Source organism: Rhodnius prolixus, unplaced genomic scaffold (assembly GCF_049639745.1).
Source record: "Rhodnius prolixus isolate KJV_2025 unplaced genomic scaffold, Rpr scaffold_5, whole genome shotgun sequence".
Taxonomy (NCBI): Eukaryota; Metazoa; Arthropoda; class Insecta; order Hemiptera; family Reduviidae; genus Rhodnius; species Rhodnius prolixus.
Genome location: NW_027411624.1, coordinates 10,990,167 through 11,016,648, shown reverse-complemented (window position 1 = coordinate 11,016,648; position 26,482 = coordinate 10,990,167). Strand labels below are relative to the sequence as shown.

Genomic DNA, 26,482 nt, shown 5'->3' with positions numbered 1-26,482 from the left:
GAAATTTGTTTATCACATATTGGCCCGGTTCTCAATTTCTCTGGTATATTTCAGTAAATTTAGTGACGCCATTATTTTTATTTAGATGACAAGCTTTACTCCAAAAACTCTTCCCTAAAACTACCCAAAAATGAATTTTAGAGAACGGATATTCTAAAATGAAAAATAAAAATAATAAAATCCAATTAGAAACGCACTTAAGTGAATTTGTTGGCTAATTTTCTGATTGCTTTCGGGTACCCAACTCAACCATGTTTTAACTGACGGCGATTTTTCGTTTTTGAGCTTAAGTTTCACTCTCACACAACAACGAAAATAAACTGAATTGAGTTATACTGTATTTTTTTCAGCAAAGCTCCAATCCATTAACGAAGTGTGCTACTTAGCTTCGCAAATATCGTTCCTTTTTAAGGACTGAAACTATGATTCTGGCGAAGAAAATATTATTAAACAATCATGTGTTAAAGAGTTGCTGAATAGGAAATAATTTTTACTGGGCACAGCTTCAAGCACAGTAGACCCAAAAAGGTTTCTACCCTTCTAGTATAGAATAGAAAGGATTAAGAAGGTTATCTATCTTTAACAACAGTGTGTCAGTATTGTTACCTTTTCATACCTAATTAGTTAAGTCCTAAGTGACGGTGTAAATGGCATTTTCATAACAAAGCTATTTGCTAACAGAAAATTTACAATAGAACATTGTCTACTATATAGATTATAATCGTGAAGTAATTAGCTTAACGGAAAGAAAAGATTGCCCATTTTATCAAATTTCCTAATTTAAAGCAGTAAATAACAGATCTACTAAATATATTTATTGCAACGAAGTGACATACTCACTTTTCGGGCACTTTATCTCATCTAGTGGAATTGCCATTGCTGTTCAGTATTTAATAAAATGTATACACTGATACCAAGTAGATATTTTACCAATTTCATGGAAATCAATCCAGTTGTGACTCATAATTCCACAGTTCTATTAATATGGCTCTGATGTTTAACATTCAGCTAAGCCATAAGTGAAAAGAAAAAGAAAAAAAATAACACACAAAAAAAATGAATGGAATGCTTAAACTTAAAAAAATGAATGGAATGCTTAAACTTAAAAAATGAATGGTGTGAAATGTTACATTATGTAATAATAATGCACGAAAACTCTAGATCGGAATATGTACTTAAATTATACACTCATTCTACCATAATTCGTGGACCACCATTCCGAAAGTTTTAGGTGATAAAGAGCCAAATAAATGGGTGGAACGTATTACTCATTTGTCCAAAAATAAGTTCTAATCCCATTTTAACCTTGAACGTAACAATAAAACTACATATGTATGACGTAACCATGAAACTTATTTACATTTATTTACATTCTTACAAGAATAAAAAACGCTTATTAAGGTTTCAAGTTTAAAAAAACACCAATGAACGTTTGAATGAATAAGTTTGTTTTCTAAACTGAAATATAAAACAAATCTTTACTTTCCGTTTACGCAAAGGATTTGTTATTACTACGTTAAAAACTTACAGTTTTAAAAGTTAAGTATAAGGGTTGATTAAACGCCAAAAGGTACACAAATCAGCAGTTCCCAACATTTCATTAATACTTCATTGATATAATTTAAGTAATTTTACTGCATTAACTTTTCCTTCACATTTTTTAGAATTTATTAGATGTCACAGACCCTTATGCTGGCCATTTTCGTCTACAAAATATTTACTCAAGTAGCACACCATTTAACTTAGATTGACTGTAATATCTATTTATCTATAATAATCAAACTATTAATCACAGGTGAAAAAGAAAACGTTATAAAAAATATAAAAAAAATAAGAGGCTAAAAAATTCATAAACTTTTTTTACATCAATAATTTTATGTATTTATTTTTATTTTTAAATAAAAATCATTGGTTTAAGTTCATTCTTCGATTAAAGTAATTGTTATTTTATGTTGTAGTCAAACGTTTGTAATAATAAGTAATAAATAATCTGGCTTTATCGCAAATAATATAGTTTTCTTCAATTACATTCTCAATCTAGGTGTTCTTCCCACAATGTTATATATATGTAATATAAAATAAAGAAAATAAAGATATGCATATTTTTAGGACAGCTAATTATTCCAGTATTTTACCATAAGTAAAATTAGGGGGACTAAATTAAATTACAATTGAGAAATGAGTAAATATTGTTGAATAATCTACTTGTTATTAAATGTATGTTATTTGTGCTCACGAATATTTCGGTAAGGCGAATTTAAGACTGAAATATTGTTTTGAATCCTCCGTGATTGAAATTTAAAAAGTGGCCGACTCTAACTTTGTTTTTTTCTACTTTAACATGCATGTATATGTGACTACTCAGAATAATTCATCACTCATTTTATCATAATTATAATAAAAAAATGTTATGAATGAACTGGCCAGCATAAGGGTCTGTGACATCTAATAAATTCTAAAAAATGTGAAGGAAAAGTTAATGCAGTAAAATTACTTAAATTATATCAATGAAGTATTAATGAAATGTTGGGAACTGCTGATTTGTGTACCTTTTGGCGTTTAATCAACCCTTATACTTAACTTTTAAAACTGTAAGTTTTTGTTAAGGAGATTTTTGTACCTTTTGGATAGATTTTCCTTTTTGTCTATTTGCAAAGTTACGTCTGCTTTACAGATTTTTTAAAATTTGGAATAAGCTATTCTATCATTATAACCTGATAAGGTGTTAAATCGGAACCGTAACTACCACTGGAGAGATCTTTTTAAAGAATGATTATAGTTACGGTCCCCAAACCATCCTCAATAACCATTTTTTTGAGAAAGCGTTTTGAATAAAATAGGAAGGTATTTGTACGTAAATAGCAAAATTAAACTGCGATTTCAGTACTTCCTTTTAAGAGGAGCAAGAAAAATAAACTGCGATTACAGTACTTCTCCCTAAAAGGCAAAGATTTTGAATCGAACTACAATTCATTGATGAAAATCGGTTCACTCATTGAAAATTTTAACGATTGCAATACTTCCTCTTAGTAGGTGTAAGAGCATGATGGCACTTCACAGCCACGTAGAGGAGCTTTAACCACTTCTTCTTACTAAATTTTATCAAAATCGGACTAACCGTTATAGAAATATTGGTAATAATAGTTTTAGAAAGGGCCTTACTTGGGTGAGGCAAACTCCCCTCCTTATGAGGCACAGCGTCGAGACTTTTAAAGTGCAAATCTGTACAAAATTTCGATTCGAATGACACTTTATTCATGAAAATCGGTTTACGTTTCGATAATTTGAAACGATTGCTATACTTCCCCTTAACAAGTGTAAGAGCAGATCGTCGCTTTAATGTTAGGTAGGGGAGCCCAAACCCTGTCATCCTACCAAATTTTATCAAAATCGGGCTAAGATTTACAGAGTAATTAATGATAATAATTTTGGAGGGGGCCTTACATAAAAGGGGCTAACTCCTCTCCCATTCCATGTACAGCGTCGCGACCCCCAAAAGGCACATCTACATAAAATTCCGAATCGAATGACATCTCATTCATGAAAATCGGTTCACGCGTTTAGGCGCTACGTTGTTTACAAAAAAGGTAACAACAACAAGAAGAACAAGAAGAACAAGAACAAGAACATTTTTTGAAAATGCCGTTTTTGCTCATTTTGAGCATCTTTTTTCTCAATATCTATCAAATCTAGCTTGTTGGAAAAAAATTACAGTCATAAAGGAGGATTTGCCCTATATTTTAAAGAAAATTTGGGAATTTTATCTTTTATAGAAAAAGAGAAAAAAATTGTCAAAGTTGGGTGTTTTTAAACCTAACGCTTTTTCGTGCAGTTTTTGATGATCAACCCTTATACAACTGTCCTACCGGACAGTTTTAATATTGAAAAAATGGAGTTTTGCCTGTACTGCCTGCCAAGTGTGTGGTTAGTTTTACTCATAACTGAAAAGTAAACAAAACGCTACAATAAGTTCATAATTGGTATTTAGTTTTGCTTCTATTTTTGGTACCAGACAATAAAGCTTATACTTAATAAAATTATGTGCAATCAACCACAATAATTGGAATTGGACACTTTAATTGATTGAAATTCCGCGCTCATCATTCCGTCATCGCTTTGCGGATATAATTTCCTCCTTTGTTAAGGATGGACAGAGGAGTTGATTTTTTTTTTAACTATTTTTTACGTAAGACATCAAAATATTTTTGTACGAACTTAAATGGTGTAAAAATGAGAGAAAAACAAAAATTATACGTTTATTACTTGTATTAAGGGTTAAATTAAACTTAAGTTCGCTTACTTCACTTAACACATAAACGCTAACATAAAACATAACATAACATAAAAGAATGCACCACTTGCTACATAAACTCTCTCTCACCCCACACCATCATCAGTGTTGCCACTCATATATCTAAGATACATTTAAATTTACCTACAATGGAAAACAAAATTTTGTTTAAAAACTTAAGAAATAGTGGCTTTATGAAAATGAACCATTATTTCTGTGTTTACATTGGTGGAAAATTGACAAGAACTTTTTCACTAAAGTCCGTTTTTTTTTGGGGGGGGGGACTTCGATCAATTAAGATTGGCCTATCATCTATTCATGGACTCGATAACTTGACAGGGAGTTATCATTAAGACTCGGTCAAGAATTAAACATTTACCTGAGAGAATCTAGAATGTGCAATGCAAAAATTGGATTGGAATTGAATTAAAAGAGCTCTTTGCATTCCTATTTAAGATATATCAAGCGATTGGTTTTCCGTTACTGGAATTCTAGAAATACGAGTAAAAAAAAAAAATGTTTACCTCACAAATGGGAATAGAAATATGGAGAAAAGTGCACAGCTATATTTATATACGAGCCAGTTTTGTAACCGGAAATCTAGATTTAAACTAATTAAAAATTGTATAATTTATGTTGGTTACATCATGGGAGAGAACTTGTCAATCTTTTTTTTTCATTTTTTTTTAATGGAAAACAGTCAATTCTGTTAATTCAACCTTTAGCAAATTTTATTTAATGGCAGCTAACAAAGTAGCAAGTGATTCCGATCAACTTTAACTAGTGGAAGAAAACGACTTATAGTCACTACTGACTAAGGTTCATTAGATCAATTACTAAACTCATACGCACTCTTCAGGTCAAATTAGCAAACGAAAGAACAATTTTACATAAAGAATTTTTTAATTTTTTTTTTGGTAGAGGTGAGATTTCATTAAAAATTTATTCTAATGGTTCCTATAAAATTTTAGACGCCCCCCACTGTCTCACCCGTAGATTTATAATTTTTAAGTTTTAAGATTTCATAACTAATGTTATATGTTCCACAGCCCTGAAGATGACCTAGTCCCTAGGTCGAAAGCTCGGCATAATAAATATATCACGACTGAAATGGCAATTATTTTTTCATCCTATTAAATAAATAAACTACCAGTTTGTCGTCCTTGTGAAAGAATGCAAACCTAATCCCTTCCAAATATGCATATGTTATTTTAATAGTATATTGTTTGCACTACTATGATGTGCAATTAAGATATAAGTGGTTTGGGGATATCAGAGGAGTATTTAAAATATAATTGCGCAATTGATAAATTACGAGTAATTAGCCAATTAAGAGTGTCCAGCCATAAGATAATTAAAATATGGTTTAGAAAAGGTGGACTTCATGCAATAAATACTGACTCCGTCTGTTCATTGTGTAACCTGCTTAAACCAGAAAGTATGGAACATATCTTGATCCAGTGCCCTATTTATGATTCCATCAGGAAACATTATTTACCACAAGTACTCCAAAATAAAAATAAAATAAATTTATGCCAACAATTGCTAATAATTGAGTCTCTGGACCATCTTAATAAATTATACTATTTTATTATTGAGGCCCTAAAAATAAGATCTTTTGTTCTAAATGAATAGTAGCTCTAAAAGTTGCTATTCATTTGGAATAAACTATTTAGAAACTATATGTAGAGAACACCATTTGTTATTTCTTATTATTATTATATTTGTATTGTTTTAATATTATTTTCTATTTATTATTATTGTTACTATTATTATTTTTCTTTTATACTGGAATTGGAACAGTTATTTTAGTTATTATGTCAGCTGCCAATTTATCTTAATTTATTTTATTTTATGTATTTTATTTACTTTTTATTATTTAGCACAGAACCCCTGTAATGTGTTAACACAAAATACAGAATTTTTCTATTCTATTCTGATGTGCAATTACGAGCACTAGTTAGTAAAAAGTCCAAGATAAAAGAAAAAAAATGTAAAATTTAGAAGCACAATTTGCAAATCGGAGAAAAATTTCAAAACAGATATTTCAAGGTTTGTTCATTTTAACTTGCGAAAGAAAACTACTGCAACAATCAATTGAGGTCTAAGAGAAATTACTTCTAGATTCATTTCGTAATTAACGTCACGAAATTCGGGACTGAATTTGTAATACAGTTAAAACAGCATGCAATCAACTAATCGAATTCACTAATGGTTAACTATTATATCTAAAGTGAACAGATTTATTGTAATTCAACTTGTTTCGGTAAAAATTACTTTAAAATAATTATTCAACCTTCCTAATTACTACTGTTGATTGGGCAAACTTCTCCATTAGCTTAATTAAAACAAACTAACAAGGTAGCTGATAAAGTTTTCATTTATTAAAATTACATTATCTATTCAATATAATTAACATGTTAAGTATATTAAAGGAATTCAGTTAACTAAGTTTCTACTTATGAGTAGAATAAACAATAACCGCTCAACACGATTTGAAAATCAGCGATTCAAAAGTGCTGCCACTTAAGTGTCAGTTTTTTAATTTTTTGAAACTCTCTCAAAAAAAAATGGCCGTTACAATTTTCTTCGAATTGCGTATTTGTATAGATCTATGAAGTTTATTTGGAATATTTCTCCAAGATAACTCAATTAAAGGCACTTTTGGGGTATGGGTGGTTGCTGGAGTGCCTCAGGGCTCAATAATAGGACCGATCTTGTTTCTTACTTTAACCCATTGCCTCGACCAAAGGATGTTCGACTAGCCTTGTATGCTGATGACGTCGCTGTCTATGCTTAGTCCTGGAGATTGGACACGATAGTTAACAGGCTTACTAAGGCCATGTCATGTATGGATAGATTTTTTTCACCAAGTGGAAAATAAAAATTAACCCCTTAAAAAACGGTGGCTATCCTTTTCACTAAGCGCAGGGCCGATCTTGTATCGACATGTCCACTTCGGGGGACGGGCTGCCACTATCAAGTACCTTGGGAGTATTACTGGATCGTGGGCTAACCTTTACCCCCCCACATAAAGGACCGGAGTCAATAAAGGGTAAGGCAGCCATTCGAGTGCTATTCCCGCTGTTCTGCAGGGACTCTAAACTGTCTCCAGAGAATAAACTCCTCGTGTACAAGGTAGTGGGATAGGACTATGTTGCTTTATGCTTGTCCCTCCTGGAGTTTAACATTTCCATCCAATATCGCCTCGCTGCAGATCATCCAAAATAAATTCCTCAGGCTTGTCACAACTTCCCCCCGCTACACCCGTATTATAGACTTACACGCCAACACCAACATGAACTAAGTAGAACACTACATCAAGTACCTCGCTACTGGTTTTTTCAGCAAGTGCGAATCAAGTCACAACCATTTATGCAGACTAATAGATGACTATAGTTTGAACACGGTGCACAGGCACAGGAGAGTTAGGGACTCCCTGAATTGAAATCTCTCTAATAAGCTAGGGGTTTTTCATTGTTTTCCCCTTGGTATAGAATATAATTTAATAAATTTGTTGTAAGAAACTATGTCTGGAGGTTATAGTATTTTACTGGCACTCCACTGTATATATATGTATGTATTTTGTATGTAAAATAAATTTTTTTATCTATCTATCTACCATGGGTAGTGGTTGTTTTACGAATAAATAGCCATTTTAAATCAATTTATAGACTTTTTATCAATTAAATAATATTACCGGAACTCTAATTTTGGCAAAAAAAAGTAATGGCTGCCAGGAAGTGGTGCCTTTTTACTGAATACCCGAAACTGGCACATTTTAAGCGAACATGTACATTTATAATAATATTGAAATCAATTACAAACCTAAAGTTTACCGAAAAACTTTTAATTAAGTAAGCTGCGATGAGAAAAAGTCGTCGCAATTGTTCACAACAGAATTTTGACATGTAATTTTATTCACGAAATAAGACAAAACAAATTAAATGTTATTTCTATAATTGGTTTTAATTAGATTAAGGTAATTCCCCTTCAAATGAGGGACTCCCACATTAGATTAGGGCAGTTGACATGCAGAACTATATCGCGTTCTTTTATTTTCCTTGCCTTTTATTTACTTAATGAAATGTAATTTTTGGTGAATAGCAAATGTTATTCGTGATTATGGTATCATAAACATTATTCCCTCTATGTTATTCTACCTTAAAAGGAATTATTATATCGTGATAATTCTTGAAAAAAAGTGGATTATAAGAGAATTCTTCTTCTAATTTTCTTAATTGTACAAACTGACCAATTCCACTAAACAATAACAATTATCAATATCATTATCTTCAAAATCACTAATTTTTTTCTAATCTTTCAGGAGGTATGAGAATCCTGTGTCCAGTTTCATTACTTTGCAAAACAAGTAAGCCTTGATTGGGTTCTTTTACGTTTTAAATATGGATTTACTCAGTTTAAAACTGGGTACAATTTTTGTCTACAAAAATCATCTACATAAAACAACTTACTGCTTTCTTTAATTGAATTTTCTCAACATACTTACTTTCCAAAACAGTAATCATTTCAATAAAAACCGGAAATCAATAAACAGACAATGACCCCCCCAAAAAAAACAAAACTATACGAAAAACTAAGTTTAAAAATATTCAGAACTAATGTTCAGTTGCATGTTACAGAAAACAACAACAACAAAACAACAAAAAACTACAGTTTTAAAGGAAATAAGATTTCCGTTTTTTGTTTACAAACTACGCTACCCTATTTTTATGGTTGGCTGGACAATATAAGAATAAATTAATTGTGGCCTTTGTTTTACAATGGGAATATTCTCAATTTAAAAAATTTAATTAATCTTGAACATTCACAGTTTAGTTTTACCATCTCTTTAACAAAAAAAAAAAAATTTAAAAAGGTTAAAAAGGTTATACGGGTAGGTTTAACACCAAAAAGGACAGTTCCTTAACAATTATCAGTAAAACATTGCAATTTACAACAGTTATAGAGCTAACTATTCCTTACATTCCGGTAAAAAATTTTTTTTTAAAGAATTTAAAGATACGAAGGTTTAAAAACCACCAAAACTCAATCTTCCATAACTCATTAACTATTATCACCAAAACATTCTAATTTATACTAGTTATAGAGCTAAGTTTTCTCTACAATTTGATACGAAATTAATAACATATGAAGAATAGGAAGAGAGATACAACGATTTGAAATTTGAACTAGTTTGCAAACCTCCAAAGTTTAACCTTCCATATCTCATTAACTATTATCACCAAAACATTCTAATTTATACTAGTTATAGAGCTAAGTTTTCTCTACAATTTGATACGAAATAATTAACATATGAAGAATAGGAAGAGAGATACAACGATTTGAAATTTGAACTAGTTTGCATACCTCCAAAGTTTAACCTTCCATATCTCATTAACTATTATCACCAAAACATTCTAATTTATACTAGTTATAGAGCTAAGTTTTCTCTACAATTTGATACGAAATTAATAACATATGAAGAATAAAAAGAGAGATACAACGATTTGAAATTTGAACTAGTTTGCAAACCTCCAAAGTTTAACCTTCCATAGCTCATTAACTATTATCACCAAAACATTCTAATTTATACTAGTTATAGAGCTAAGTTTTCTCTACAATTTGATACGAAATTAATAACATATGAAGAATAGGAAGAGAGATACAACGATTTGAAATTTGAACTAGTTTGCAAACCTCCAAAGTTTAACCTTCCATATCTCATTAACTATTATCACCAAAACATTCTAATTTATACTAGTTATAGAGCAAAGTTTTCTCTAAAATTTGATACGAAATTAATAACATATGAAGAATAGGAAGAGAGATACAACGATTTGAAATTTGAACTAGTTTGCAAACCTCCAAAGTTTAACCTTCCATATCTCATTAACTATTATCACCAAAACATTCTAATTTATACTAGTTACAGAGCTAAGTTTTCTCTACAATTTGATACGAAATTAATAACATATGAAGAATAGGAAGAGAGATACAACGATTTGAAATTTGAACTAGTTTGCAAACCTCCAAAGTTTAACCTTCCATATCTCATTAACTATTATCACCAAGACATTCTAATTTATACCAGTTATAGAGCTAAGTTTTCTCTACAATTTGGTACGAAATTAATAACATATGAAGAATAGGAAGAGAGATACAACGATTTGAAATTTGAACTAGTTTGCAAACCTCCAAAGTTTAACCTTCCATAGCTCATTAACTATTATCACCAAAACATTCTAATTTATACCAGTTATAGAGCTAATTGTTCTCTACAATTTGGTACGGAATTAATAACATATGAAGAATAGGAAGAGAGATACAACGATTTGAAATTTGAACTAGTTTGCAAACCTCCAAAGTTTAACCTTCCATATCTCATTAACTATTATCACCAAAACATTCTAATTTATACTAGTTATAGAGCTAAGTCTTCTCTATAATTTGATACGAAATTAATAACATATGAAGAATAGGAAGAGAGATACAACGATTTGAAATTTGAACTAGTTTGCAAACCTCCAAAGTTTAACCTTCCATATCTCATTAACTATTATCACCAAGACATTCTAATTTATACCAGTTATAGAGCTAAGTTTTCTCTACAATTTGATACGAAATTAATAACATATGAAGAATAGGAAGAGAGATACAACGATTTGAAATTTGAACTAGTTTGCAAACCTCCAAAGTTTAACCTTCCATATCTCATTAACTATTATCACCAAAACATTCTAATTTATACCAGTTATAGAGCTAATTGTTCTCTACAATTTGGTACGGAATTAATAACATATGAAGAATAGGAAGAGAGATACAACGATTTGAAATTTGAACTAGTTTGCAAACCTCCAAAGTTTAACCTTCCATATCTCATTAACTATTATCACCAAAACATTCTAATTTATACTAGTTATAGAGCTAAGTTTTCTCTACAATTTGATACGAAATTAATAACATATGAAGAATAGGAAGCGAGATACAACGATTTGAAATTTGAACTAGTTTGCAAACCTCCAAAGTTTAACCATCCATATATCATTAACTATTATCACCAAGACATTCTAATTTATACCAGTTATAGAGCTAATTGTTCTCTACAATTTGGTACGGAATTAATAACATATGAAGAATAGGAAGAGAGATACAACGATTTGAAATTTGAACTAGTTTGCAAACCTCCAAAGTTTAACCTTCCATATCTCATTAACTATTATCACCAAAACATTCTAATTTATACCAGTTATAGAGCTAATTGTTCTCTACAATTTGGTACGGAATTAATAACATATGAAGAATAGGAAGAGAGATACAACGATTTGAAATTTGAACTAGTTTGCAAACCTCCAAAGTTTAACCTTCCATAGCTCATTAACTATTATCACCAAAACATTCTAATTTATACTAGTTATAGAGCTAAGTTTTCTCTACAATTTGATTCGAAATTAATAACATATGAAGAATAGGAAGAGAGATACAACGATTTGAAATTTGAACTAGTTTGCAAACCTCCAAAGTTTAACCTTCCATATCTCATTAACTATTATCACCAAAACATTCTAATTTATACTAGTTATAGAGCTAAGTTTTCTCTACAATTTGATACGAAATTAATAACATATGAAGAATAGGAAGAGAGATACAACGATTTGAAATTTGAACTAGTTTGCAAACCTCCAAAGTTTAACCTTCCATATCTCATTAACTATTATCACAAAGACATTCTAATTTATACCAGTTATAGAGCTAAGTTTTCTCTACAATTTGGTACGAAATTAATAACATATGAAGAATAGGAAGAGAGATACAACGATTTGAAATTTGAACTAGTTTGCAAACCTCCAAAGTTTAACCTTCCATAGCTCATTAACTATTATCACCAAAACATTCTAATTTATACCAGTTATAGAGCTAATTGTTCTCTACAATTTGGTACGGAATTAATAACATATGAAGAATAGGAAGAGAGATACAACGATTTGAAATTTGAACTAGTTTGCAAACCTCCAAAGTTTAACCTTCCATATCTCATTAACTATTATCACCAAAACATTCTAATTTATACTAGTTATAGAGCTAAGTCTTCTCTACAATTTGATACGAAATTAATAACATATGAAGAATAGGAAGAGAGATACAAAAATCTGAAATTTGAACTAGTTTGCAAACCTCCAAAGTTTAACCTTCCATATCTCATTAACTATTATTACCAAGACATTCTAATTTATACCAGTTATAGAGCTAAGTTTTCTCTACAATTTGGTACGGAATTAATATCATATGAAGAATAGAAAGAGAGATTACAACGATTTGAAATTTGAACTAGTTTGCAAACCTCCAAAGTTTAACCTTCCATATCTCATTAACTATTATCACCAAGACATTCTAATTTATACTAGTTATAGAGCTAATTGTTCTCTACAATTTGGTACGGAATTAATAACATATGAAGAATAGAAAGAGAGATACAACGATTTAAAATTTGAACTAGTTTGCAAACCTCCAAAGTTTAACCTTCCATATCTCATTAACTATTATCACCAAGACATTCTAATTTATACCAGTTATAGAGCTAAGTTTTCTCTACAATTTGATACGAAATTAATAACATATGAAGAATAGGAAGAGAGATACAACGATTTGAAATGTGAACTAGTTTGCAAACCTCCAAAGTTTAACCTTCCATATCTCATTAACTATTATCACCAAAACATTCTAATTTATACCAGTTATAGAGCTAATTGTTCTCTACAATTTGGTACGGAATTAATAACATATGAAGAATAGGAAGAGAGATACAACGATTTGAAATTTGAACTAGTTTGCAAACCTCCAAAGTTTAACCTTCCATAGCTCATTAACTATTATCACCAAAACATTCTAATTTATACTAGTTATAGAGCTAATTGTTCTCTACAATTTGGTACGGAATTTATAACATATGAAGAATAGAAAGAGAGATACAACGATTTGAAATTTGAACTAGTTTGCAAACCTCCAAAGTTTAACCTTCCATATCTCATTAACTATTATCACCAAAACATTCTAATTTATACTAGTTATAGAGCTAAGTTTTCTCTACAATTTGAGACGAAATTAATAACATATGAAGAATAGGAAGAGAGATACAACGATTTGAAATTTGAACTAGTTTGCAAACCTCCAAAGTTTAACCTTCCATATCTCATTAACTATTATCACCAAGACATTCTAATTTATACCAGTTATAGAGCTAAGTTTTCTCTACAATTTGGTACGGAATTAATAACATATGAAGAATAGAAAGAGAGATACAACGATTTGAAATTTGAACTAGTTTGCAAACCTCCAAAGTTTAACCTTCCATATTTCATTAACTATTATCACCAATACATTCTAATTTATACCAGTTATAGAGCTAAGTTTTCTCTACAATTTGATACGAAATTAATAACATATGAAGAATAGGAAGAGCGATACAACGATTTGAAATTTGAACTAGTTTGCAAACCTCGAAAGTTTAACCTTCCATATCTCATTAACAATTATCACCAAAACATTCTAATTTATACCAGTTATAGAGCTAATTGTTCTCTACAATTTGGTACGGAATTAATAACATATGAAGAATAGGAAGAGAGATACAACGATTTGAAATTTGAACTAGTTTGCAAACCTCCAAAGTTTAACCTTCCATAGCTCATTAACTATTATCACCAAAACATTCTAATTTATACTAGTTATAGAGCTAAGTTTTCTCTACAATTTGATTCGAAATTAATAACATATGAAGAATAGAAAGAGAGATACAACGATTTGAAATTTGAACTAGTTTGCAAACCTCCAAAGTTTAACCTTCCATATCTCATTAACCAAAACATTCTCATTTATACTAGTTATAGAGCTAAGTTTTCTCTACAATTTGATACGAAATTAATAACATATGAAGAATAGGAAGAGAGATACAACGATTTGAAATTTGAACTAGTTTGCATACCTCCAAAGTTTAACCTTCCATATCTCATTAACTATTATCACCAAAACATTCTAATTTATACTAGTTATAGAGCTAAGTTTTCTCTACAATTTGATACGAAATTAATAACATATGAAGAATAAAAAGAGAGATACAACGATTTGAAATTTGAACTAGTTTGCAAACCTCCAAAGTTTAACCTTCCATAGCTCATTAACTATTATCACCAAAACATTCTAATTTATACTAGTTATAGAGCTAAGTTTTCTCTACAATTTGATACGAAATTAATAACATATGAAGAATAGGAAGAGAGATACAACGATTTGAAATTTGAACTAGTTTGCAAACCCCCAAATTTTAACCTTCCATATCTCATTAACTATTATCACCAAAACATACTAATTTATATCAGTTATAGAGCTAAGTTTTCTCTACAATTTAGTCTAGAATTCATTGAATCTTGAACAATATGAAGGAAGATATAGTAGAGTGATTACTTTATTATATATATATGAGATTTTTATTTTATATATATGAGAAAATAACTTGAAGCCGAGAAATTACATATTGATTGATAAATCATTGCCTTCTAGTTTTTTTTTCGGAGGCATTGGCGACCGCTGGAAGGTTAAGCCACTGTTCTCCCTTTAAAGGGAACATAATCCGGACGCAGAAAGACTCATAGGAAGAAAAATGCTATCCGCTGGAACTCGAACTTAGAACGTGTACTTGATATTTTCTGCTCTTTATTCGATTCCATTATATTTTATTTAACGTGTTAATTAAAATAATTTATAGTGAAGTATGTTTGCTAATCGCCATCATCTAATCAGGCATCTAATCAGTAGTTGGACTTGAAGGAGATATAGAAATGGACAAAATTTAACTGTACTTTCCTCTTTACCATCTTTAATGATGAAGGTTTTTTGTCGTTGTTGTAGAAGATAATGATTCAATGGAATATAATCCTTTAAACTGCCCTTTCTTTGAATTCAACGGTTTTACCAACTACATATTGTTCTATGAATAAATGATGCTAAAAATAAATAATTTTGGACACCATTTATAGTATAATGTTGTAATATTCCTTTTTTTCTCCTTTAAAGTAATTTCTTTCGATTAAAGCTTAAATTTGAGTAAACAGTAACAAATTTAAGGAAATTAACATGGACCGGATAAACTATTAAAGTTAATAGCTCTAAAAGCGTAACTAGGCCAGCCAAATCTTTCCTTAACAACGTAAAACTTGTTTCATCAATAATACGTTCGGCCATCTTAAGGTTACATGTATTTCGTAAACTCATTTAATGAATTGTGAATTCTATTTATGTTGGATGTTTTTAATATTTTTGTGGTATTATTTATTTTTTGAATAATTGTGTTCTAATATACAATAAGTAGATTATGGAATAAAGATGTTAACAGTATACAATGACAGAAATAAAAATGTGATTGAAGTGAACCTGAAAAAGCGATATTGAAACCTAGTGTTGTTTTTAAATGTTTCAAAATATCTCATCCAAGACGTATAACTTAAGAAAAGGCAAAAATGCAAAGAAATATGCCCTAGCCTAAGAATAACTTTTTCCCACAACTTTGGACTCCCTTTATTATCCAGCTAGAGTATAATACACTTCCTGTATTATACTCTAGCATTAAAGTGAACATTTTTCCTTTTCTTACAGTTTTTTTTCCATTACAATCATCCAGATAAAAAAAAAATCAAATGCCTCTTTACCACTGCTCAATATATCATTGTTAAGTTTTGAATTGAGGGTGTAGTCTTTCTACTAAACAATAGACAAAACAAATAGATCTAATAAAATAGACTAAAAATCACAAGTACCTAATTTCAGCTAGAATCAATCTTGCTATTGTTTTGCGTTGCAGGATTCCCAAGGTTAAAGTGTTTAGCTTTTCACCGACTGTTTTTTTTTTCAGACTAGTCCCACAATTTATGTGGTTATTATGCAACGAGATTTTTTAAAGTAAAAAAAAATTAAAAACTGGATAGTTATCAATTTTTAAAAAGATTTATAGCTTAAAAGTTAGTTATCTAAGAATAACTAAGTATTTCAACTACACTAAAACCACTGTATGAAATGCATGCTAAGATGTGTTTTCTTTTTAAAATTTTCTCACTCGACTAGGAGAAGTAAATTACAATCGTGCAGATTACCCATTTTAAGTTTTAAGTTTGATTTCACTGGGAATATCTGCTGAGACGGAAAAAGTGATTTTTCTAATTGTTCTGTTCGTACGATTACTAAAACTAAAAAAAATGAACATGTCAGAAGGTTAAAATTTGATATTCCAAACCAGTGCCATTAAAATCAGCCAACCCAGAAACCACTTTTCACTGAATCAATTTTTCAAATATTTGGAATTTGCCCTCTCCCTCCTCCCTCCAAAAACGGGGCCACCGATTTTTCTAATTTTACACATGTAGTACTTTTTATTAAAAAATGTTTTAGCACATCCTGTGATAACAATACAAAAACATTTCACTGTCCATGGACTCTTGTCGTCAGAGAGGAGATGATCGCGAGACAACTGTCTTTTTAAAACGTCTAGAAGTGTTATTTGGAAGTGTCCTGGAAGAAAGCTGTTGTACCAGAGGATTGTAATAAGATTATAAGTTAAGATAGAATTTTCTGTATCACGTTTTAGCAACATTGTGCGACGAAAGAAATGTTTTGGTTCTGTGTGAATGGTTTGATTAGTACCCTATAAAGGAGTGTCCAACTATAGAGCGAAGAATTTTGGACGGCAAGGACTTGGAGCCTTTGCAGGTTTGAGCGTTTGGTTGAACCTCTACTGTTCGTTGCCATAAGCCCAGACTGGCTTTAAATATACTTACATAAATAAGTCTTTTGTTGTCCAGAGAGAGTCCTGATCTGTTGTCGAGTAGTAAATAATAAACTTAAACAACCATAATTTCTAAAAACAAAGCTAATTGTGCATGAAACAAAACCATAATTTGGAATTTCTTGTAAAATACTGTCACTAATATTTACACGTTCTGGACAAAATCCAAAACCAATGCAAGCACCAAACAACAATACCCTCTTTTCTATCATAACTTCTGAATAAAATTTATATTTTTAAATTAATAAAAAAAAAATGGAGTTGACATTTCTTTTAAAATTTATGCAAGCAGATGCTCTTTAATAATCCATTAAATATGAGTCATTTTTAACATTGATAGATAAAGTAAATTAAGTATATATATAAAATTATAATATGTATGAAACATGATATAACGTCAGTCCTAGATCTTGATGGCATTGAGCCAAACAGTTTCTTTCTAAACTGCCTAATTCATCTTTTAATAATTCCTATTACAACATCCGAAGGACATGAGAATTTTTGGAAGGTGTATGGACGCGAACAAGGACTTTGTTGTGAAATTTAAATTACTAGAGAGATACGAGTATATCAAATACTTGTAAGATGTAAACTTTTCTAACTGGGTAAGAAAATGATTGCCAAATTCGTTTCAAATTTTTAGATTTTCCGGAAATATCTGTTTTAAGATTTTTAATATAGATATTGGTGTTTGCGCATGCGTGAACAAAAATATTTGATAAACTAAAGAACGCAGTTAGCTGAAACTTAAAATTTAGATTGGGCTTTAATCAGGAAATTTGACTGCAACATTGCGATCAATATTCCTTATATCTTTACTGAATAAATTGCTCATTTTTATCAAGATTTTCTTTAATTATATTAAAAAATATTTCACATTATTATAACCATAAATATTATGGATTATTCTTTCATTAGGTATTGTTCCGTCAAATCATTTGCAATCATTTGCGCATGAAATTGGGGAGGGGGCTTGGTTTCATTGATAGTTGTCAATTTCAGTGAAATGTACGCTTTTACCAACTATATAATGTGGTTAAGAATTAGATGTGGCTAAATAATTCGGAAATAGAAGAAAATTTGTAAGTTAAAACCTAGAGAATTAGTGAGTGTCCACACCACATTTTTGAAATAGTTAAATTTGTTGTCTAAAACAATAATTCTAGAAATATGTTTAAAATAACATATTGTAATATTTCACATTTAGATTTTAATGCTAATTATTACCAGTGACATAAACAATGGCTTTGTTGTGGTCTCTATTGTTTGTTTACAAAATTTCTCTTTTATAGTTACGTAATTTCTCAGTTCTTTGATACGAGGTTATAATAGTCAAGAATTATTTCTCAATATCAACACAAATATATTAAGTAAAATTATATTCATATACTCATCACGAATTCTTCGAAAATCCCAAAGTCAACATTGTACATTTTATAATCGCACATTTACATATGTATGAGGAAGACACAATGGATCTATCAGGTTGCTAAGGTTATCAGTCTATACTTCAATGCTTTCTCAGTTCAGTTCTATACATCTGTCATTGTTAGTGTGATGCATTATAATTCACATCCCAGTTCAGTTCTATTCCACTGTCACTGTTAGTATGATGCATTATAATTCACATCCCAGTTCAGTTCTATTCTACTGTCACTGTTAGTATGATGCATTATAATTCACATCCCAGTTCAGTTCTATTCTACTGTCACTGTTAGTATGATGCATTATAATTCACATCCCAGTTCAGTTCTATTCTACTGTCACTGTTAGTGTGATGCATTATAATTCACATCCCAGTTCAGTTCTATTCTACTGTCACTGTTAGTATGATGTATTATAATTCACATCCCAGTTCAGTTCTATTCTACTATCACTGTTAGTATGATGCATTATAATTCACATCCCAGTTCAGTTCTATTCTACTGTCATTGTATATCGAAAATAATAAAGTTAAGAACAAGAAACCATATCTTCTTTAAACATAATGTTTTATTGTAGAATTCTCTTAAGCTCATGCTGACATAATGATGACTGATGGATTGCTCGGTTATGAAGTCCCATTAGCTGTTTGTATGTTTTACTAGCGACGCTATTCTCATTTACTACATCAGTTTCGGTTTATCTATTCTTTTTTGTTCTTTATGTTGAACAATTTCTTTTTACTTTCAATCACTAAATGCTGTTTAATTTCTGTTTACATTGGTTACAGACAATCTTCATCAATGAGGACAGTGAGCTATAACAAGCTTCTAAGAAGAGCAAATCTAACGGCCAGTAGCTGGATTCGAACCCGGGATCTTCGGCAATCCAGAGTACCCAATCACTGACCTCATCTCGTTAAGTATTATTTATTTTTTTTAAGTCGAAATGAATGAACCTTTTAGAAACTATACTTTATTAGTATTCAGAACATTAAAAAATATTGTCTCACACACATGTAAACAATTATTTGCTCTGAATTTTAAGCAGTAGTAAAATCTGTACCAAGGTGATTGATTTGACACGGCGGCCTCATCTGTTCTACATAAATTATTATTATTTTTTTAATAATTTATTTAATAAATTTATGCATAAAATAACCTTTTTTACTGATTGGTTGTTATTAAGAAATTTTATTAATATTTCACCATAACACCATCAAATGAATAAGTCAAAGTTGATTTCCTAAATAGAATATAAAAAGCAATATTTCAAGTGTTGCTGTAAACAAAATGTTTTTGTTGTTATTTTCTTTCTTATTTCTCTTACTTTTATAAAAGGAAGTTATGAGATCGTGTCAGATTTATTATATTGATTTCATTTCTTCAAAATATACGTTTGGATATCACCTGAATTTTCTTATTTTTCTTTCTGGTGGCAGAAGACGGAATCCGCTGTTAGTGTGCTCAAATTCTAGTTACAAGGATCTTTAGAAAAAATATAATTTACTTTATCCGTTCATAGCTCGCACTCACTATTTCTGACTGGTTTAGGATTGTCGTCCATCATCAATCATGTAATGAGAATTTAACTGCTGTTTCCTGACATGCATGTTTCAGAGTCAACAATTGTTTAACTAATCATTCCACAATCAAATTAGTAAAGTAAAGTAATCGCCTATTTTTTTCAGGCGGGGCTTAACGTCCAACTACCATTTACTAGGTGTAGTGGACGGAGGCGAATAGCAAACGTACTTTACTAAATTTCTCATTTAACCATTAAATAAAATCCAAGGCCAAGACCGGGGAATCGAACCCAGTACCACAATGCATATTAGCTTTGCAGGTCTCGCCTCTTAACCCGCTCGGCTACCGTGGCGCCTCACAATCAAATTAATACCTAATTATTTCTTGAAAATGGCAACTCTTCTATAATTATTTATTCCTTTGCTGTAATAACGATGAAGATATTGGACATTGGAAAAATTACATCAAAATAACTTTTTTTCTTTTCATTGCTGTTCGGCTGTATTTACTAGAAGTGAAAACAAGAAATTACCTGGCATATATTACGTCATTCATTACCTTGATGTTAATACATTTTCCACAGCTTCAAGGTCAAGTTTACGTTATGTTACAAGAAACTACTTCTAATCGTGTAAATTAATTACAAATGTATGATAAATAATAATTTAACTTAAAAGTTCCCTTTAAACCAATAAATTAATATTTTTCTTATTAATATGTATTAATGGCAAATTGCTTTAATCTTATTGCTGTTCATATTTTAATGGCTGTTCCTCAAGTCTAATTAACTTATAGTTCATTTTTATTGTTTTCTCTCAGTTGGTGAGGATGGCGTTGCATGTCAAACATTCAATATCGATTTTTTTATTTAAATCCGTTTTTGAGGAAGCAAAGAAATTGCTTATACGTAGATCATGGTTTATTATTTGTGTGTATGAAAGCTGCAGCTCAAAAACCAAAGGAAGCTTAGGCGTAGACCTGATATTTCCTTTGACGAGATAAGTTATTTCTCTGAGATTTTACTGCATGTAATCTATATATTTGGTGCACCTACTTTACTTACTTTAGTAAGAGAAGTAATTGAATTCTGACTTGTAACTTTATAATTTTTTAATTATGTTGACTACAATCAGACCAATTAGTAAATACTACTTTCCATATATTTTCCACTATATGTTCGATAAATACCAGAAAATCATCATGAAATCCATTTTTTTTTTTTTAAATTTAAGGCGCATCAACATCTGAGATTATTGGCGCCCGGAGCTTTTTTCTCAGTGCTCAGCTGGCGTCCGGATAGTTCTCTCTTTCTGTAAGGGTGCGTTCCACTAAGCGTTCACAACGATCACGCTTACGACCGCTGTTTTGCCCGTTCCACTTGCTTGCGAGTGTTACAATCGAAAACCCAAGTAGAATGGACTATGGGGCGTTTTATGTTCATGTTCACCGTTCATGTTAACATTACAAATGGCGACCTCGAAAATAAGTCAGAAGCTTGAAAAGATTGTTTTATAATTCTAACCCCGTTTATAAACAGTTATAATAAACTTTATTAATTATTGGTAAAGTTGACTTATATTAAATATATATGTATATATATAATTCAATTTTTATATTACATTTTCGTGGAGTATTTATAAAATTTACGTTTAAATAAAATTAAAATGTCTTTTGTGGCAACAATTGGATATTTATTAATGCAACGTAATAATGCTTTAGAAAGTTCTTCATCTAGTTCCGATGAAAAGTGGAATGCAATTTTACAAAATCGCAATAGTGAAAAGCGAAAACTTAAGCATCAAAAGTGTAATTGGTCGTTATTCAGTGATTTAGTATGTAAAGGGATAAGTAATTTTTCATTTTATTATTTTTTTTAGACTTTCGAGAAACACATTCAATTATTTACATGAGATAATACTTTCATTTACCTGATATAATTTTTTTCGGTCGCCATCTTTGCTTTTAAAAATTGCGCCAAATTTCTGAACGCCCACTTTGACCCAGCTCCTCTTAAGGGCGTTGTGAGCTTCGCGTGAGCGAAAATAATGATCGTCATTAGTGACGTTTTCACAACGACCGCGGTCGTCAAGTGGAACGGCTGAAGGTACATTTTGATCGTTGTGAGCGCTTAGTGGAACGCACCCTAAGAAACTCCCTGGAAAAGGAAATCTAAGGGACGGCTGCTGGATTCAAACCTGAGGAACTTCACATTAGAAAACTAGAAACCACTCAGCTAATCCATTCCTGATTTAATGAATATTAATATGATTAAACAAAGTATTTGAAGGCATCAGGTTATTGTATAATAATGGTAACCTAAAAGTTAGGATAACTTCTACGTATATACTTATAGTAAAAGATCTTTTCCGCAATGTAACATGCTATAGATAAATTAATCGCACTTACTAGACACAGATAACTATTGCGTGAATTGAAGCAACCTTAGATTTATACAGGCTATGATTTAATTTTCATTAGAAGTAATTGAATCTCACGAAACAATCTCAGCAATTTTCACATTAAATGAGCTTTATAAAGATGGAAATTTTAGAAAAATTAAAAAAAGAAATGAATTCTACTTTATTTTTATATAATTTTATATAATTACAATTTTTTCAAAAAAGAAAGAATAAGTTTCCTTTATATTCCATTGAAATAGGAGAGAAAAAATATACATAAAGCAGTGAATGGTGTTTTTACTAACTAAAGGTATTAGTTTGTGGCCGAAATTCAAGGCCAAGTGTGCTATTAAACTTTGAATACTTGAGTCATAGTAGGTGGAACTTACACACGCGATACACTATAAGTTTTGTTCCAAGCACACTTAAGTATATTCACATTTATTTTTCTTATTATACCACCCATAAACAATGCAAATCATTTTAATGGTAACAAAGGTGGGGAGAATAATTTAAGTGGGAATAAATAATAAAAATACAGCTGCATATTTAATTAATTGGCAATGAAAGTACATCAACCGAAACTAGAAGTTCATAAAAGGATATACAGGGTGGAACCGGATAAGTGACGAAAATTTTTTTCTGTTAAACTACATTCAAAATGTAGTACAACGCCGCCTGAACGAGTGTCCTATCTCTATCTGTTAGAAAGTTATGATTTTTTCAGGTTTTTTTAGACTAAACCCGACCTTACGTCATAAAAACACTATTTCTCAACTTGTGCCTCACTTATTTACATTTTTCACCTCATTTTCGGATTCAGCATTAAATTTCCTATAATAATAGATTAATTTCGAAGTTATTTAACTTTAATCAGATTCATTTATTACAATGAGAACGTTAATTATTTTAGGAATTTAGAATTTTCATGAATTTTCAAAAATTAGCCTCTTTGACAAAATTGGTCTTAGAGGCTGTCAAATTTCACCAAAACTGCTCCTTTTAATACTCTTTCCAATGGTATAATAATCAGTTTCAATAATAGCTGTTTTCTTTGGTCTATTACTAAGAAAGTGCTGAAAAACACGGTGTTAGCGAAGGAAGCAAAGGGGACTGGATGAAGCGTACTCGCATATCAATACTATTATTTATTAACAAAATCATTTCTTTAAGCATGTAAAATACATAATTACTTAGTAATTATTGATGTATCATGTTCTCAAAATGCCGACCTCGATTCCTGACGCATAACCGAGCGCGTTTTCGCATTGCTCCCAGTGTTGTTGAATCTTCCTCACAACGTTAGCAGAAATTTAATTTATCAACAAGACGGAGCTCCACCTCATTATTCGGTGAACGTCAGAAGATGGTTGTCGCAACGTTTTCCTGAGGGCGAGGTGGAACTACCGCGTGGCCACCGAGATCTCCTGATCTTAACCCTATGTACCACTTCGTATGGGGTTTTCTTAAGAGTGAGGTCTACAAGGTTGAGGTCAACAGTGAAGAAGAGGTGAGAAGACGGGTAATTGCTGCTTCAGAAAAACTGAAAGAACGATTATCATTTTCAGCCAACAGTGGGAGCAATGCGAAAACGCGCTCGGTTATGCGTCAGGAATCGAGGTCGGCATTTTGAGAACATGATACTTCAATAATTACTAAGTAATTATGTATTTTACATGCTTAAAGAAATGATTTTGTTAATAAATAGTAATTTTGATATGCGAGTACGCTTCATCCAGTCCCCATTGCTTCCTTCGCTAACACCGTGTTTTTCAGCACTTTCTCAGTAATAGACCAAAGAAAACAGCTATTCTTGAAACTGATTATTATACCATTGGAAAGAGTATTAAAAGGAGCAGTTTTTGGGAAATTCGACAGCCTCTAAGACCAATTTTGTCGAAGAGGCTAATTTTTGAAAATTCATGAAAATTCTAAATTCCTAAAATAATTAACGTTCTCATTGTAATAAATGAATCTGATTAAAGTTAAATAACTACGAAATTAATCTATTATTATAGGAAATTTAATGCTGAATACGAAAATGAAGTGAAAAATGTAAATAAGTGAGGCACTAGTTGAGAAATAGTGTTTTTATGACGTAAGGTCGGGATTAGTCGAAAAAAACCTGAAAAATTCATAACTTTCTAACAGATAGAGATAGGACACTCGTTCAGGCGGCGTTCTACTACATTCTGAATGTAGTTTAACAGAAAAAAATTTTCGTCACTTATCCGGTTCCACCCTGTATAATATAATGTTTTTAAAGTTTTATAATTCTGCTATTTTTGTTTGAATTTTAAGTTTATATCAGCAACAAGCAGCTTTTAGATGGGTAAACAGGCTGAAATCTTCAGTTTTTGTTTTTTTTAATATGTAGAATTGATGATTTGATTTTGCAAGAAGTTTGAGCCGAAAACATTCTATTTTGCTTCAAGTGTGGGAGATACTGATGAAAAGAGTCCATCATCGTTAATTTCGAAAGTTGACAAGCTTAGGTTGTAATCATCATCAAAGTTGTTATGTTCTCCAAATTTAATTTAAGTAGAGGTTTCTTCCTTTAGCTGTTATTGAGCAGTAGGATAACTAATTGACTTGATAATTGGGGCAGCCCAACGATTGGCGACTTCTTAAGGAAGTCGGGTAGGCCAGTGAAGTAAAAAAAAAAAAAAAAAAAAAACCATCAGTAGTCCAACATACTATCTTTAATTGAAAGTCCCGATTTTGGCCTAGAAAATGGTCAGAATAGGCGCAGAGAATGTGGTTCTTTGGTAAAAGCTACTATTTTGGTTCCCTTAAAATGATTCTTTTGACTTCATCTAGAAAGTAAATTACATAGAAAAGTAGTGTAATGGCAATAAAGATTACTTTATTCAATGTTTGAAAATTTTCAATGAACGTATTATTACTGTTATTCAATAAAAATTATAAATTATTTACTTATGAATACAAATATTACTTCTTTACTATGTTTTTCTCTGTAAGCTTCACAGTAAAAGTAGAATATGCTAATTAATTACACTTAAGCTGAACAGTAATTACACTTAAAGCGATGTCGATGGATGTCCACAGCTTGGATGCTTGGCGACGCCTACAATTCTAATTATATAATTGGATAAAGATACCCTTTATAGAAGTAAAAGAATGACTTTTCAGGATTGTAGTTAGGTTAAGATGAAAGTACGAGGTCTGTAAATTAATTAATGAGACTGATTTTTTTAAATTTTTTATTCAAAATACAATTCTATATTGTCACCTTCAAAATAACTTACTTCTGAAGCCACACAGCGCTGGAGACGTTTCTTCCACTCCTCATAGCAGTGCTCGAACTCCGATACTGGAATAGCCTTCAGCTGGTCGGTTACAGCCGTTTGAATGTTTTCGACTGTCCCAAAATCTTTCCCTTTGATTTTTCCAACTTCGGGAAGAGAAAAAAGTCACAAAGACTCAAGTCAGGTGAATAAGGAGGCTGAGGAGCCACAGAAATGTTTTTACTGGCCAAAAACTCGTTTATTGAAATTGAAAAAAAAGCAAGGATGGCGAAGTCGAAGATCAAATGCATGCTGATTTGTTTTTTTCGATATCCACGGAATCGTCCACAAAGAGTTTCTACCTCAAGGTCAAACGGTCAATCAACACTTTTACCGAAAGGTTCTTGAAAAACTTCGAAAAAGGGTCATTCGTGTCAGACTAAACATCAAGAACAAATGGGTGTTGCTTCACGATAATGCTCCTTGTCACACAGCAATTTCAATAAGGAGGAGTGGAAGAAACGTCTCCAGCGCTGTGTGGCTTCAGAAGGAAGTTATTTTGAAGGTGAAAATATAGAATTGTAATTCTTTTTGAATAAGAAAATTTAAAAAAATCAGTCTCATTACTTAATTTACAGGCCTCGTATATTTAAAGAATTTATAGACATTCAAGGCGATTTATTAGTTATAAAATGACTCATATTCAAAGGATTTTAATAAAAAAAATAAATAAATCACGGTTACGAAAATTCACAATGATGCAA

The 26,482-nt window shown here is 30.9% G+C and overlaps 2 protein-coding genes and 1 long non-coding RNA gene across 3 annotated transcripts in view; 2 read left to right on the top strand and 1 right to left on the bottom strand.

Annotated features, from left to right (window-relative positions):
- The window catches only part of LOC141458437 (uncharacterized), a 37,904-nt gene that overhangs the window by 9,711 nt on the left and 1,711 nt on the right, over positions 1-26,482 (bottom strand). The gene's annotated exons all lie outside the window — the stretch shown is intronic.
- LOC141458444 (uncharacterized) lies at positions 1,386-4,585 on the top strand. Its single transcript, XR_012460967.1, has 2 exons — positions 1,386-1,515; positions 3,874-4,585. It is a non-coding gene; the product is annotated as an uncharacterized lncRNA (long non-coding RNA).
- Positions 18,393-26,482, top strand: part of LOC141458439 (uncharacterized) — a 31,245-nt gene continuing 23,155 nt past the window's right edge. The window contains exon 1 of the mRNA XM_074136407.1: positions 18,393-19,467. The gene's annotated coding sequence lies outside the window, so the exon portion shown is untranslated. The remainder of the gene's footprint in view (positions 19,468-26,482) is intronic.